Genomic DNA, 15,769 nt, shown 5'->3' with positions numbered 1-15,769 from the left:
CGGAGGCGGGGTTATAGAGGAGGCGGCGCTGAGCATCTTGGGAACAGTCAAAGCTTTTAGCCTGTTGGTGCCTCGGATCAAGATCCTACTCTGCACCCCAATGTTATCGCTGTGGAACCCAGTGTACCTCGCAGAAAGAGATTTAACAAAGGTAAGTTCTTACCATAAATCTCCTTTTACTATCATGTCCCCACTTTCTTTTCTCTGCTCCAAACTATACATAGTAAGTTTTGTGATGTAGCTAAAGCACCATTTAAGTTACCCTTCTTTGTACAGTCTTCAATATATGTATAACCTTCTAGAGATATGGCCTCCAGAAGTGAACACAGTATTCCAGATGAGGCCGTACCAATGACCTATATATACAATGGCATTATTATTTTTGCCTGCTAGTGATTCCTTTCCCTATGCAACCAAGCATCTGACTTCTCTTTCTCACTGCTTTGTTACATTGTTTCTCAGCCTTTAAGCCACTCCTCAACAAGTGCAATTATAGTACCCTTGATACTATATTTAGCCTTTGGGTGTTTGAGACCCCTATGCATGATTTACAGTGCATCTGGAGAGTATTCACAGCGCTTCACTTTTTCCACATTTTGTTATGTTACAGCCTTAGTCCAAAATGTAATTAATAAAAAAAATTCCATCAAAATTATACACTCAATACCCCATAATGACAATGTGAAAAAAGTTTTTCTTTAGATTTTTTCACATTTATTAAAAATAAAAAACTAAGAAATCACATGTACATACGTATTCACAGCCTTCGCTCAATACTTTGTTGATACACCTTTGGCAGCAATTACAGCCTCTTTTTGAATATGATGGCAGCAATTACAGTCTTTTTGAATATGATGCCACAAACTTGGCACACCTATTTTTGGGCAGTTTCGCCCATTCCTCTTTGCAGCACCTCTCAAACTCCATTAGGTTGGGCTTCAATCTGGGCTCTGACTGGGCCACTCAAGGACATTCACAGAGTTGTTCTGAAGCCACTCCTTTGATATCTTGGCTGTGTGCTTAGGGTCGTTGTCCTGCTGAAAGATGAACCGTCACCCTAGTCTGAGGTCAAGCGCACACTGGAACAGGTTTTCAACCAGAATGTCTCTGTACATTGCTGCATTCAATTTTCACTCTATCCTGACTAGTCTCCCAGTTCCTGCCGCTGAAAAACATCCCCACAGCATGATACTGCCACCACCATTTATTTATTTATTTATTAACAGTTTCTTATATAGCGCAGCATATTCCGTTGCGCTTTACAATTAGAACAACAGTAATAGAACAAAACTGGGTAAAAACAGACAGAGGTAGGAAGGCCCTGCTCGCAAGCTTACAATCTATAGGGAAATAGGCATAGATACACAAGGATAGATGCTACCTATTGCATAATGGTCCACCAGATTGCTAGGTTCTTAATGGGTTGTATGATGATACCCCACAAAGTTATCCAAGTGTCAGGAGGGTGTGAGACTAAAGAAAGACATATGTGATGTTATGAATATTCTACAGAGGATTTAATTAGATAGGGAAGCACTGAAGGTTATGTCGGTGGGTCTGGAATTTGATAGGCTTGTCTGAAGAGGTGAGTTTTCAGGGAACATTTAAAGGTTTGGAGACTAGAGGCGAGTCTTACTGTGCGTGGGAGGGCATTCCACAGAGTGGGTGAAGCCCGGATAAAGTCCTGTAATTTTGAGTGTGAACAAGTAATGCGTGTGGATGAGAGACGTAGATCTTGTGCAGAGCGGAGAGGTCGGGTAGGGAGATATTTTGAGATGAGTGAAGAGATGTATGTTGGTGCAGTTTGGTTAATAGCCTTGTATGTGAGTAAAAGTATTTTATATTTAATACGGTAGAATACCGGTAACCAATGGAGGGACTGACAGAGCGGATCGGCAGACGATGAACGTCTGGCAAGGAAGATTAGTCTCGCAGCTGCATTCAAAATGGATTGTAGTGGTGAGAGCCTATGTTTGGGAAGACCGGTCAGGAGACTATTACAATAATCAATGCGGGAGATAATGAGAGCATGGATTAGAGTTTTTGCTGTGTCTTGTGTAAGATAAGGGCGTATTTTGGATATGTTTCTTAGATGTATGTAACATGATCTTGAGACAGATTGAATGTGGGTAACAAAGGACAGTTCAGAGTCAAGAATGACACCTAGGCAGCGAGCTTGTGGGGTAGGGGTGATTGCAGAGTTCTCAACAGTGATAGAGATATCAGGTTGGAAACTACTATTGGCCGGTGGAAATATAATTAATTCTGTTTTGGAAATATTAAGTTTGAGGTGGCGAGATGTCATCCAAGATGAAATGGCAGAAAGGCATGCAGTGACACGGCCCAATACAGATGGTGACAAATCAGGGGAGGATAGGTAGATTTGAGTATCATCCGCATACAGATGGTACTGAAATCCGAAAGAGTTGATTAGTTTGCCAAGAGATGTGGTATAGATAGAGAAAAGCAGAGGACCTAGGACTGAGCCTTGCGGTACTCCAACTGAGAGAGGTAGCGAAGGAGAGGTGGAATCAGAGAAACGAACACTGAAGGAGCGATTAGATAGGTAGGATGAGAACCAAGAAAGGGCTGTGTCCTGAATACCTAGGGATTGTAGTGTTTGTATGAGAAGAGAGTGGTCAACAGTGTCAAAAGCAGCAGAGAGATCAAGGAGAATAAGTAGAGAGAAATGTCCTTTAGATTTAGCAGTGACCAAATCATTCACTACCTTAGTCAGTGCTGTCTCTGTGGAGTGTTGGGCACGAAATCCTGACTGAAGTGGGTCCAGTAGGCTGTGTGAGTTAAGAAAGTGTGTGAGGCGAGTGTAGGCAAGTCTCTCCAGTAGCTTGGAGGGGCATGGGAGCTGAGAGATGGGACGGTAGTTAGAGAGAGCGTTCGGGTCAGAGTTGTGTTTTTTCAGAATGGGAGTAATCACTGCATGCTTGTATAGAGAAGGAAAGATACCAGTAGACAGGGAGAGATTACAGATTTTTGTTAAGGTTGGGATGAGCACAGTAGACAGAGCTTTACTAATTTGTGAGGGTATAGAGTCAAGGGGAGAGGTATTAGAGTAGGCAGATGAAAAGAGTGCAGATACTTCATCTTCATTTGTAGGATCAAAGGAAGAGAAGGTGTTAGAGGGTTCAGGCAGGGAATTGAGCAGGTCACTTGCTGTGGAAGAGCATACCATTTCATTTCGGATCTTGTCAATCTTGTCCTTGAAATAGGAAGCAAGATCTTGCGCACTGACAGTGGCTGGTGGGTTAGGTGAGGGAGGGACAAGAAGTGATTTAAATGTATTAAAAAGTCGCTTGGGGTTAGAGGCTTGAGCAGAGATGAGAGATTGAAAATATGTTTGTTTGGCAGTGTCCAGAGCAGTACGATAAGAGTGGTAGGTGGTCTTATATGTGAGAAAGTCACTTGAACTACGAGATTTACGCCACTGGCGTTCAACTTTTCGTGAGAGTTTTTGTAAGTGTCTAGTGTATTTAGAGTGCCACGGTTGACATCTAAGTCTACGTGGAGTGTGATGGGTAGCTGGAGCCACTTCATCAAGTGCTGTTACTAGAGTTTGGTTAAGGTGTGACACAGCGGTCTCTGGAGAGGTGAATGTAGAAATTGGTGAAAGCAGTGGTTGCAGAGAGGTAGATAGTTGTAGAAAATTAATAGCGTTAATATTTCTGCGGGTAAGAGGTGTCCTTGTAGACTTTATGGACATTGAGTTTGAAGTAATGGAGGAGAGCATGCATGTGATAAGGTTGTGATCTGAGAGAGGGAAAGGAGTGTTAGTGAGTTCAGAAACACAGCATAGTCTGGTGAATACAAGATCAAGGCAGTGGCCCTCCTGATGAGTAGGGGAGTCAGTCCATTGGGAGAGGCCAAGAGAGGAGGTTAGAGAGAGTAGTTTAGAGGCATGGGGAGATTGTGGACTGTCAATAGAGAGATTGAAATCACCCATAATGATGGTGGAGATGTCAGAGGAAAGAAAGTGAGGGAGCCATGCAGAAAATTCTTCCAGAAACTTTTTGGGTTGCCCAGGTGGGCGATAGATAGCTGCAACACGCAGAGAGAAAGGGGTGAAAATCCTAATAGAGTGTACCTCAAAGGATGTAAATGTGAGTGAGGGAACAGGTGGTAAAACAATGTGCGTGTAACATTTGGATAGTAATATTCCAACACCCCCTCCTTTGAGGTTACCAGGCCTGGGGGTGTGTGTGAAGTGGAGGCCACCATGTGACAGTGCTGCAGGGGAGGCAGTGTCTGATTGTGTGAGCCAGGTTTCTGTTATAGCGAGCATATTGAATTTTTTGCTATGAAAAGGTCATGAATAGCTGTTAATTTGTTGCAAACAGAGCGTGCATTCCATAAAGCACATTTTAGTGACTTGGAGGTAGATGGGAGACAGGTGATGTTGATAAGGTTTGTTGATTTTATATTCTGTTGTGAATCAGCTGAATGTGAGCGTGGTATGTGGATGGGACCATGCTTCACTGTAGGGATGGTATTGGCCTGCTGTGCCTGATTTCCTCCAAATATGATGCCTGGCATTCACGCCAAAGAGTTCAATCTTTCTCTCATCAGACCAGAGAATTTTGTTTCTAATGGTCTAAGAGTCCTTCAGGTTCATTTTGGCAAGCTCCAGGTGGGCTGCCATGTGCTTTTACTAAGGAGTGGCTTTCGTCTGGCCACTCTACCATACAGGCATGATTGGAGGTTTGCTGCAGAGATGGTTGTTCTTCTGGAAGGTTCTCCTCTCTCCAAAGAGAAATGCTGTAGCTCTGACAGAGTGACCATCAGGTTCTTGGTCACCTCTCTGACTAGGGCCCTTCTCCACCGATCGCTCAGTTTAGACAGCCGGCCAGCTCTAGGAAGAGTCCTGGTGGTTCAGAACTACTTTAATTTACGGAATATAGAGGCCACTGTGTTCATTGGGACCTTCAAAGCAGCAGATGTTTTTCTGTACCCTTCCCCAGATTTGTGCCTCAAGACAATCCTTTCTCAGAGGTCTACAGACAATTCCTTTGACTTCATGCTTGGTTTGTGCTCAGACATACACTGTCAAGTGTGAGACCTTATATCATAGGTCTGCAAACTCGGTCCTCATTACCCCACACAGTGCATGTTTTGCAGGTAACCCAGCAGGTGCACAGGTGTATTAATTACTCACAGACACATTTTAAAAGGTCCGCAGGTGGAGTTAATTATTTCACTTGCGATTCTGTGAGGAGACCTGCAAAACATGCACTGTGTGGGGTAATGAGGACTGAGTTTGCAGACCTATTCCTTATATAGGCCCTCATTCCGAGTTGATCGCTCGCTGGCTACTTTTAGCAGCCGTGCAAACGCATAGTCGCCGCCCACGGGGGAGTGTATTTTCGCTTTGCAAGTGTGCGAACGCCTGTGCTGCCGAGCTGTGCAAAAACATTTTGTGCAGTTTCTGAGTAGCTCTGGACTTACTCAGCCCTTGCGATCACTTCAGTCTTTTTGGTCCCGGAATTGACGTCAGACACCCGCCCTGCAAATGAATGGATACGCCTGCATTTTTCCAAACACTCCCAGAAAACGGTCAGTTGCCACCCACAAACGCCCTCTTCCTGTCAATCTCCTTGCGATCGCCCGTGTGAATGGATTCTTCGTTAAATCCATCGCTCAGCAATGATCTGCTGTGTACCCGTACAACGCGCATGCGCATTGCAGTGTATACGCAGTAGAGACCTGATCGCTGCGCTGTGAAAAATGGCAGCGAGCGATCAACTCGGAATGACCCCCATAGATAGCTGAGTGCCTTTCCAAATCATGTCCAATCAACTGAATTTACCACAGGTGGACTCCAATTAAGCTGTAGGAACATCTCAAGGATGATCAGTGGAAACAGGATGCACCTGAGCTCAATTTTGAGCTTCATGGCAAAGGCTGTGAATACTTATGTACATGTGATTTCTTAGTTTTTTATTTTTAAGAAATTTGCAAAGATCTCCCAAAAACTTTTTTCACGTTGTCTAATGGGGTATTGTGTGTCGAATTTCGAGGACAAAATGAATTTATTCCATTTTGGAATAAGACCGTAACATGAAATGTGGAAAAGGGGAAGCGCTGTGAATACTTTCTGGATGCACTGTAGCATTTATTAGCACCTACATATAATTGTCCTATTAGAAGATGGTACCTATTGATCCCCTCAAGCGCTGCCATCTTGGCTTGCATGTCCATTTTCATATGTACGCAAAATTGGTGAAAATGGCATAAGATGGAAGGTGGACATTTTGCCCTAAGTAACTTTATTATCTGCTCATCTCGAGATCTTTAATGTGTAACAGCCCAGCAGACTCTTTTTAATTACTGACAAGAGACAAACGAATAAGGTCTGATTGATTGTTTTGGATAAGCAGACATCTGCTTTTAGCAATTAAGTACAGCGTGAAAAACTTTGGAAAAACTTCATGCCAGATGAGTGACACAAGAATGTCAGAACAATATTTGTCCCAGTGTTCCGCGCTGACATTCTGTGCTAGAACACTAATGACTACAGCCAGCGCAACCATGAGTGGGTGTCACCGCATCCTCAGAGTTACGGGGAACTTAATGATGAATCGGGTTTCTTTGTCAGCCCATATATTATAATTACATGGGGTAAGAAGCCAGACTGCTGCTTTCTTGCAGCTATGTGGGTAATATTAGAAAAGCCATTCCAAAAGACGGAGAGACGTCTGGAAATTGCAGTTTAAGAATCCAGTGGGTGGAGTGCTGACTCATTGGGCAGCCTTGAAAATAATATTTCCCAAAAGTCCTATATCTTTCAGAAAGGCTATATTTTTCCCAGGATGCATTCCTTTCAATTCTCCCTGTTTCCACTACTCTGCTTGTAGTAAGGATACTTTACAAGAAGTCCCACTTATAGCTGGTGGAAAAGGACCTGACTACACTTGTTATACAGCAATACTCATCATTTATTGTAGGGTTGGAGAAAAAGATCCCTGCAGAAAACACGGGCCAACTTAGGGAAAAAATGGCTTTCCTTCTCAGGGGACTTATGGTTAAGGAAGTCAGGGAATAGAATTCATCCTAGCTTTGGTGAGGGGGGGGAAGGGGTACTGGAGAATTGTTATCCTCCTAAGGGTCCTTATAGCTTGGGGAGGATGGAGGCTGGGAATAAAGCCACCCACTTTTGATGAGTGTCCAAGAATATATGCCCCTCTATATTGTGTTTGACCCAGGGTCGGACTGGCCCACAGGGGTACAGGGGAAACCACTGGTGGGCCCCACTGCCTGAGAGTCCACTCCTTCCTCTAGGGATCAGGTTCCAGACTGTACATGGTAGATATGTTGCATTACACTGCACAAGACTATTGTGCATTTCGAACCTCTGTGGAGGATGGCCACACCCTCTTTGTAGGCTGGCCACACCCCTAAGTATGAGCCCCTATCACTGCATTTCCCCGATGGGCCCTTCATACCCCAGTATGCACTGCACTGGTTTGACCACTGCAATGAGTTATACACCTCAAGCTTTAAAAACATAACAAAACATCTCTCTGCAGAAGTTCTGAACTGAATGGATGTAGCACCTACCTGCATGACAATGGTATTTACCATGAGTCCCTTTTCCTTTTGCCTGGCCATTCTTTACAGATATACACATGCGTGAGTCACATAGGGCCTAATTCAGCCCTGATTGCAACAGCAAACTTTTCCTCTAATAGGTAAAACCATGTGCACACACAGGGGGGGGGGCAGATATAACATGTGCAGGGGTGTGGTATGTAAAGGGCCCTACACATTGGCTGATCCGCCGCCGAGCTGCCCGACGGCGGATACGGCCGACGGGCGACCCAGTGGCGGGGGGGGCAGTGACGGGGGGAGTGAAGTTTCTTCACTCCCCCCATCACCTGGCTCCATAGCAGTGCAGGCAAATATGGACGAGATCGTCCATATTGGCCTGCATGCACAAGCGACGGGGCACCAGCGATGAATGTGCGCGGGGCAGCGCATCGTTCATCGCTGGAGCCTCCACACTCAAAGATATGAACGGTATCTCGTTCATTAATGAACGAGATCGTTCATATCTTTGAGTGATGTCGGCCAGTGTGTAGGGACTATTAGATAGACAAGACTTAGGTCGACAGTGTCTAGGTCGACCACTATTGGTTGACAGTAAGTAGGTCGACAGGGACTCTAGGTCAACATGTACTAAGTCAACATGACAAAAGGCCGACATGAGTTTTTTCACTTTTTTTAGTGTCGTTTTCTCCATACAGTGACGGGGAACCCCAATTAGTGCACCGTGTCCGCAACCACTGCTCTCGGCGCAGGTTACCGTTCCCAACTGTAGTCCACGTGGATTGTAAAGTATGAAAAAGTTAAAAAAAATTAAAAATAGCATTTTAATTACCTACCGGTAAATCCTTTTCTCGTAGTTCGTAGAGGGTACTGGGGTTCCATTTAGTCCCATGGGGTATACTATAGACGGGTCCACTAGGAGCCATGGGAACTTTAAGAATTTGATAGTATTGGCTGGCTCCTCACTATGGCCCTCCTACCAGACTCAGTCTAGGAAACTGTGCCCGAGGCGGCGGACATACTTTGAGAGAAGGATAGATAAAGATAGTGGTGAAATTCCGGAACCAGCACACACAAAACAGAAGAAAGCTATGCTAACCCAACTTTAAACAGCAACATCTGAACCAACAACACTTAACCAAGTAACAGTGCAGGAAGAACGAAGCACTGGGCGGGCGCCCAGTATCCTCTACGGACTACGAGAAAAGGATTTACCGGTAGGTAATTAAAATACTATTTTCTCTTACGTCCTAGAGGATACTGGGGTTCCATTTAGTACCGTGGGGATGTACCAGAGCTCCCAAACCGGGTGGGGGAGTGCTGAGGTTCCTGCAGAATGGATTGACCAAACTGAAGGTCCTCAGAGGCTAAAGTATCGAACTTGCAGAACTTAGCAAACGTGTTTGAACCAGACCAAGTAGCCACTCGGCAGAGCTGTAAAGCAGCCACCCAAGACGAACCCACCGACCTAGTAGAGTGGGCCTGTACAGATTTTGGAACCAGCAATCCTGCCGTGGAATAAGCATGCTGGATAGTGAGCCTGATCCAGCGTGCAATTGTCTGCTTTGAAGCAGGACACCCAATTTTATTGGGATCATATAGAACGAACTGCAAGTCGGATTTCCTGTGACGAGCTGTCCTCGTTACGTATACCTTCAAAGCCCTCACAACATCCAAAGACTTTGACGTAGCAGAAGTGTCGGTGATAACCGGAACCACAATAGGTTGGTTGATGTGAAACGCAGACACCACTTTCAGAAGAAATTGCTGACGCGTTCTGAGTTCAGCTCTGTCCTCATGGAAAATTAAATAGGGGCTCTTGAGAGACAAAGCCCCCAGCTCTGACACACGTCTTGCTGAAGCCAAGGCCAACAGTGTGATGGTCTTCCACGTAAGATATTTTACGTCCACATCCTGTAATGGTTCAAACAGTCCGATTGGAGGAACTGCAGCACAAATTGAGATCCCAAGGTGCGTGGGAGGCACAAAGGGAGGTTGGATGTGCAGAACACCTTTCAAAAACGTCTGGACCTCAGGGAGAGAAGCCAATTGTTTTTGAAAGAAAATGGACAAGGCCAAAATCTGGACTTTTATGGAGCCCAGACGTAGGCCAACATCCACACCAGCCTGCAGAAAAAGCAGTAAACGTCCCAGGTGAAATTCTACCGCAGAATAATTTCTGCTCTCACACCAAGAGACGTATTTCTTCCAAATACGGTGGTAATGTTTAGATGGCACCACCTTCCTAGCTTGGATCATAGTCGGATAACTTTGTTAGGGATCCCTCTTCTGGCTAGAATCAGCCGTTCAACTTCCATGCCATCAAACGTAGCCGCTGTAAGTCCTGATAGACGAACGGGCCATGTTGCAGAAGATCCTCGCGAAGAGGTAGAGGCCACGGGAAGATCCAAGGAGCATTTCCAGAAGGTCTGCGTACCAGGCCCTTCTTAGCCAGTCCGGAGCAATGAGTATTGCTTGAACCTTTTCCCTTTTTATTCTTTTGAGTTTTCTTGGGCTCAGAGGAAGTGGAGGAAACACATACACCATCTGAAAGACCCATGGAGTCGTCAGAGCATCTACCGCCACTGTCTGTGGGTCTCTCGACCTGGAACATTACCGCTTGAGCTTCTTGTTGAGACGAGAGGCCATCATGTCGATTTGTGGATATCCCCACTGATGTGTCAAGCACCTAAACACTTCCGGGTAAATGCCCCACTCCCCCGGGTGCAGGTCGTGTCTGCAGAGGAAGTCTGCTTCCCAGTTGTCTACTCCCGGAATGAAGACCGCTGACAACGCCACAGCATTTTTTTCTGCCCAGAGGAGAATTTTTGACACTTCTGACATTGCAGCTCTGCTTTTCGTTCCATCCTGTCGGTTTATGTACGTCACTGCCGTCACATTGTCCAACTGGACCTGAATGGCCCGATCGTGAAGAAGATAAGAGGCCTGCAGAAGGGCATTGTATATGGCCCTGAGTTCCAGAATGTTGATTGGAAGGATGACTTCCTGACTTGACCATCTTCCTTGAAACTGCACCCCCTGGGTGACTGCTCCCCAACCTCTGAGGCTTGCGTCCGTGGTTAACAGGATCCAGTCCTGAATTCCGAACCACCGACCCTCGATGAGGTGAGAAATCTGTAGCAATCACAGAAGGGAGATCCTGGCTTTTAGCGACAGATGGATCCTCTGGTGCATGTGAAGATGTGATCCGGACCATTTGTCCAACAGATCGAGCTAGAAGGGTCTTGTGTGAAACTTTCCATGTTGAAGCGTCTCGTAAGAGGCCACCATTTTCCCCAGAAGGCGAATGCATAGATGCACCGATATCCGGGTTGGCTTCAGGGCATCCTGAACCGTCGACTAGATCACCAATGCCTTTTCTAATGGAAGGAATACTTTCTGCGACTCCATGTCCAGTATCATTCCCAGGAATGGGAGCTGGAAGGTTCAGAATCCACCCGTGATCCTGGAGAAGTTTGGTTGAGAGACCAATGCTGTCCAGCAACCTCTCCCTGGACGGCGGCTTTATCAAAAGATCGTCCAGGTACGGAATTATGTTCACTCCCTGCTTGCGGAGTATAAACATCATCTCTGCCATCACTTTGGTGAACACTCTCGGTGCCGTGGAGAGACCAAATGGCAGGGCCTGGAACTGGTAGTGACAGTCCTGCAGTGCAAACCATGGATAAGCCTGATGAGGCGGCCAGATTGAATGTGAAGGTACACATCCTTGATATCCAGAGACACTAGGAATTCCCCTTCCTCCAGACCTGAGATCACCGCTCTCAGAGACTCCATCTTGAACTTGAACACTCTTAAGAACGGATTCAAGGGCCAAAATTTACTAATATTCGTGTTTTAGCCGTTTTTAAGGGTGTTTGAACTCGAATGGTATCGGGTGCATTTTACTGCAACTTTTTGAATCCTGATACGGTCAGTTACTAAGCTGGCGAGTTTTTCACATTCGTTTTTTTCCGATGTCGATGTGATTCGTAATGTCAGGCAGTGTTTTACGGGAGTGATGAGTAAAACACTGCATGACAAAACACAAGGAATCCCGGCCGGATCTGTGAGATTCATGCAGGGCTTCATTGTGCACCTTTTTAAAAAAAATTAAAAGTGTTAAAAATCAAGAAAAAAATTGCGTGGGGTCGCCCCTCCTAAGCACAACCAGCCTCGGGCTCTTTCAGCCAGTCCTGGTTGCAAAAATGTGGGGGGAAAATTGACAGGGGTTCCCCCATATTTTAACAACCAGCACCGGGCTCTGCGCCTGGTCCTGGTGCCAAAAATACGGGGGACAAAAAGCGTAGGGGTCCCCCGTATTTTTGGAACCAGCACCGGGCTCCACTAGTCAGAGAGATAATGCCACAGCCGGGGGACATTTTTATATAGGTCCCTGCGGCCCTGGCATTAAATCACTAACTAGTCACCCCTGGCCAGGGTACCCTGGAGGAGTGGGAACCCCTTAAATCAAGGTGTCCCCCCTCCAGCCACCCAAGGGCCAGGGGTGAAGCCCGAGGCTGTCCCCCCCATCCAAGGGCTGCGGATGGGGGGCTGATAGCCTTGTGAAAAAAATAGAATATTGTTTTATGTAGCAGTACTACAAGTCCCAGCAAGCCTCCCCCGCAAGCTGGTACTTGGAGAACCACAAGTACCAGCATGCAGTGGAAAAACGGGCCCGCTGGTACCTGTAGTACTACTACAAAAAAATACCCAAATGAAAACAGAACTCACACACCTTGAAAGTACAACTTTATTACATACATGCACACCTACATTCACACATACTTACCTATGTTCACACGAGGGTCGGTCCACTTCTCCAAGTAGAATCCATGGGTTACCTGAAATTAAAATTATACTCACAAAAATCCAGTGTCGATCGGTCCTCTTCTGAGCTTGTAATCCACGTACTTGGCAAAAAAACAAACTGGAAACCCGACCACGCACTGAAAGGGGTCCCATGTTTACATATGGGACCCCTTTCCCCGACTGCCAGGACCCCCCCTGACTCCTGTCAAAGAGGGTCCCTTCAGCCAATCAGTGAGCGCCACGTCGTGGCACTCTCCTGATTGGCTGTGTGCTCCTGTAGTGTCAGTGAGGCTGCACACGGCAGAGATACAATGTTGCGCCTATGCGCTCCATTGTATCCAATGGTGGGAACTTTGCGGTCAGCGGTGAGGTTACTTTCGGTCAACCGCTGACCGCAAAGTTCCTAGCATTGGATACAATGGAGCGCATAGGCGCAACATTGTATCTCTGCCGTGCGCAGCCTGACTGACAGCTCAGGAGCACACAGCCAATCAGGATAGTGCCACGACGTGGAGCTCCCTGATTGGCTGAAGGGACTCTCTGGGACAGGAGTCACGGGGGGTCCCGGCAGTCGGGGAAAGGGGTCCCATGTGTAAACATGGGACCCCTTTCAGTGCGTGGTTCAGGTTTTTCGGTTTGTTTTTTTGCCAAGTACGTGGATTACAAGCTCAGAAGAGGACAGATCTACACTGGATTTTTGTGAGTATAATTTTATTTTCAGGTAACCCATGGATTCTATTTGGAGAAGTGGACCGACCCTCGTGTGAACATAGGTAAGTTCAGGGACGTGCGGTGAGCTAAATGGCTCAGGAGGCACTGGCTAACCCCATAGCCAGATTTACATGCAATATATGAGCCAAAGGGTACATCTGGGCATTATACACAGGTGCAGCAGTATAAACTCCTGGAAATCTGGTGAGTTTTGATTAGAGATGTGTGGAAAGTGTCAAAGTCAGAAAAATATCACGATGCACACTGCCATATTTGCACCTCATACAGGTCCGCGCTGCGCATGCGTGCGCTCTCCCGTGCGTGCGCATATTCGCTGTTGCGGGCACCCGCGGGCGCGCAGTATGTGCATTTACGGTAGAGTTCATGTGTTCGTAGCGTGCGACTCAATCGTTACATATTTTCACTATATAATGTATTTTGTAGATCATGGTCCCTTTGATAGAATCTGAAAGTTTAGTTAATGTAGCATGTTCGTGGACAGAGAAATCCCCCTTTGTTTGATACGAAGGGTCAGACAGGAGTAATACAGTGGTGTTTAGTATCCATCGGAAGAGTATTTAATTAGCAATATTCCGGTGTTGGTTTGAAGCGAATTAATCGCTCGTGCGAATAGTTATGGACATAAGAAGTTTATGTCCATTTACTATTATTTGCACTTACTTATCCATGCGGCGGGAAACCTAGTTTCCCACCCACCTGAGCAGTTGGAAATCGTCACAGCCCACCTGTATGAATCAACCTATGACCTTTTGTTATAATGCGGGGAGGAATTCCTGTGTCCAATGAACAATGAGATTGTAGGGACCATTGAATTGTATTGTGTGTGGGGCATAAATAGACAAGCCGATCACATCCAGCTCTCACTCTTCAACGGTTCTCATTGCTGAAAATCGGGAGCTGGATGTCCAGAGGCGCATGCGATCGTTCCCCTTTGTGCGTAAGTTTTCTCCGCAATCATATTGTCTTTCTTGTTATTATGGGCCATATCTCTCTCTCTCTCTCTTCTCTTTCTCTCGCATTCTCTTAAACGTAATAGTATTGTATTTCATGTGTAGTTACCTGGTTAGTTAGTCTATGTTATATTGTAGTGTGTGACTTGTATTGTATTATTCTTTTTGCAAGTATAACATTCATATAAGGCGTTAGACCCTAAGCACGGTATCTGTGTATTTCTTATAGTGTTAAGTATTCACAGAGCGTCGGTGACGCTCAAACAGCTTTTAAGTTAATAAGGTTACACTGTGTTGCATCTACACCCTATCTCTACACTAAGGTTTTACTGCATATTACATTGTTTATGGTTTAGATTTAAAGGTTTAACATTGTGAGCGTCTGCGCCGCTGGTGATCTCCTCGTGGTTCCGAGCGTCCGCTACGCTATAGCGAACCATTATGTTAGTCGGCAGCCAATAGCGTGCCTGCCTGTGATCTCTTGGCCGTGAGCGAACGTGACGCTTGAGCGTCTCGACCTCGGCTAAGCGATCGCTACGCAACGTGCGTACCCTTACGGTACTCCATACGTAAACAGCGTACAGTGTTCTTAGGCCTCTTAAAGGGTTTTATTTAAGATAAATATTTAGCTTTATCAATAATACATCCCGGACGAGCCCCCAATTGATAAAGCTAAATATTTATCTTAATTAAAACCCTTTAAGAGGCCTAAGAACACTGTACGCTGTTTACGTATGGAGTACCGTAAGGGTACGCACGTTGCGTAGCGATCGCTTAGCCGAGGTCGAGACGCTCAAGCGTCACGTTCGCTCACGGCCAAGAGATCACAGGCAGGCACGCTATTGGCTGCCGACTAACATAATGGTTCGCTATAGCGTAGCGGACGCTCGGAACCACGAGGAGATCACCAGCGGCGCAGACGCTCACAATGTTAAACCTTTAAATCTAAACCATAAACAATGTAATATGCAGTAAAACCTTAGTGTAGAGATAGGGTGTAGATGCAACACAGTGTAACCTTATTAACTTAAAAGCTGTTTGAGCGTCACCGACGCTCTGTGAATACTTAACACTATAAGAAATACACAGATACCGTGCTTAGGGTCTAACGCCTTATATCAGTGGTTCCCAAACTGTGTGCCGTGGCTCCCTGGGGTGCCTCGGGACACTTGCAGGGGTGCCCTGGGTTGGTGGTCCAGGACCAATTCAAATTATTTATGGTCAATATAAAAGGCAAAACTAGTGCTGGTGGCTGTTAGTCATAAAATATGGGGACAAACAGAAGCAAATCTTGTCCTTCGCCACACAACTGACCCTAAGGATGACCTATAAACACAGTCTACTTAATTTAATATTTCTTTCTAAATTTCTCAATAAGAAATTATTGGCCTAGGGGTGCCGTGAAAAAAAATAAGAATTTACTTACCGATAATTCTATTTCTCGGAGTCCGTAGTGGATGCTGGGGTTCCTGAAAGGACCATGGGGAATAGCGGCTCCGCAGGAGACAGGGCACAAAAAGTAAAGCTTTAGTATCAGGTGGTGTGCACTGGCTCCTCCCCCTATGACCCTCCTCCAAGCCAGTTAGATACTGTGCCCGGACGAGCGTACATAATAAGGAAGGATTTTGAATCCCGGGTAAGACTCATACCAGCCACACCAATCACACTGTACAACCTGTGATCTGAACCCAGTTAACAGTATGATAACAGCGGAGCCT

Source organism: Pseudophryne corroboree, chromosome 11 (assembly GCF_028390025.1).
Source record: "Pseudophryne corroboree isolate aPseCor3 chromosome 11, aPseCor3.hap2, whole genome shotgun sequence".
Lineage (NCBI taxonomy): Eukaryota > Metazoa > Chordata > Amphibia > Anura > Myobatrachidae > Pseudophryne > Pseudophryne corroboree.
The sequence above is the reverse complement of the archived record's forward strand: the minus strand, read 5'-3'. Positions refer to the sequence as shown.